We start from the raw sequence: 1,867 nt of genomic DNA, 5'->3' as shown, positions 1-1,867 counted from the left end.
CAAATAGGACTCTTATCAATTCAAATAATGCATTTTGCTTACACAGCTTACCCGATTTATTTTTTGTATTCTTAAGGATAAGAGCGTAAAATTCGATTGGACGCTGTACTTATACACATTTTTGCTATGCATTTAATGCTGCTATATTTACATATTTTTCCCTGAAATGAATATTCACGAATAAATATATAATTACAAACTCCAAGTGTGATTGAGATCAAATAGGAAGCCAAGATGACAACGGGACAAAGGGAATGTCGCTCAAAACGGAAATTGAAGAGGCCACGTCAAACATTATCAAAGTCAAACATTATCATTTAATTGAAATAAAATGCGTATGAAGTTTGCATCCACGGAGAGTGGATGACTCTGAAAAAACCCTGATCTCTTTCCAAGATAATTATATTTTTATTTTTTACAGTTAAACATTTAGCCAATGCACCACAAAAAAGAAACTGTTTTGTGTTTCCTAATATTGGACTGCATCCTTTACCTGTTAATCAGTTAAGTTGAGACATTAAATCTTATTCCTGGATACATTCCCTCAGGGTTTTAGCAATAGCTCGCCAGTGACAAGACAGTTGTTATCTGGTTGCACCGTCGTGTTCATAAAACTGGTGAAAGCTTCACTATGAAAAAGTTGGAAAGTTTTATTTGATCGTCGGACCCTCCGATTTGTGAATATCATTCACTCATGTGAAATGGTGCATATTTTTTGCTGATATTTTTCCCTCTTATTGCTCACCATTTTTACAGTGCTCCGTATTTCGACGCACTCAATCGTCCGAATAGAGTGAAAAATGAATATCATTATATTTTATGTACCGGACTTTGTGGAAAGTGTTGACTTATGGACAGTTGGACGTTTCATGGCAACCTTTTCACTATTTTATCCCAATTTTTATTGCTCAACCAGACATAATAAATACAACCTGGATCTGCGTCCATTTATTCGGAAGGGGTTTTTGTTTGGGGAAGGAAAATATTTCTGATTTTGGTTATCTCCGGTTGCAGAATATCAGCCCAAAGTCTGCATAAAAACGTAAGCGCGTCATAAAATCTTGAGGCACTTGTACCCTCATTCAATTCAGGGAATTTACGATTCTATTTTGACTAACAAAAGAATACTCCATTATGAGATTTCACATACAGATATTTGACAGAGTTGAGTGGATTCGGCCATTCAGTCGGTTTCAGGCTCAATTTAACTGGACATTTTCAAGTGAAACGAATGCTTTTTGATCTCAATTTTCTTGCATAAAGACCACCGTAGAGGTATCAGAGGAACGTCCCCGTGCCATTATAATGTCATGTCATATGTGTATATACATATGTACATATGTAAAATACCTACCGCAACTTACAGTCTCCAGTTCCAGTTTAATCTCAAAAACGTGTACGCATATCTGACAATTTTGACGTTGCTTAATTATTTTACATTGTTGGCAACAATTATTGTAAATGCAGAGATGACGAGTCTAGTACGGTTTAAAAAATTGTGCATTTAAGTAAGTATGGTTTAGATGGCTCTGAATAAGTGGAATGTATGATGGGAAAGAGTATGTTGGATTGAATTGCGATGAACGAACTTATTCTCCAAGAAGAATAATATTCATCTTTTATGTACATAATATACATAAAATACGTATTTCCACTCAATTAAAACGCATTTTGCCACATTAATCTTTAAATTCTAAACAGTGGATACCAATAAACACTATAAAAATTACTAAACAAACTCTACAATTAAATTTTCAAAACGTTGAATAAGTTAAAAAGGTGCAAAAAAGAAACTTAGCAAAGCGTGGTTTCGATCCACGGACCTCTGGGTTATGGGCCCAGCACGCTACCACTGCGCCACTTTGCT

The 1,867-nt window shown here is 35.1% G+C and overlaps 1 non-coding gene across 1 annotated transcript; it reads right to left on the bottom strand.

Moving 5' to 3' along the window:
• Positions 1-1,795: 1,795 nt before the first annotated feature.
• On the bottom strand, positions 1,796-1,867 carry Trnam-cau. The gene has a single exon. It is a non-coding gene; the product is annotated as a tRNA-Met (tRNA).

The sequence above is a fragment of the Folsomia candida genome, unplaced genomic scaffold (assembly GCF_002217175.1).
Source record: "Folsomia candida strain VU population unplaced genomic scaffold, ASM221717v1 Fcan01_Sc057, whole genome shotgun sequence".
Taxonomy (NCBI): Eukaryota; Metazoa; Arthropoda; class Collembola; order Entomobryomorpha; family Isotomidae; genus Folsomia; species Folsomia candida.
Note: the sequence above shows the minus strand (reverse complement) of the source record. Positions and strands in the feature narration are given on the sequence as shown.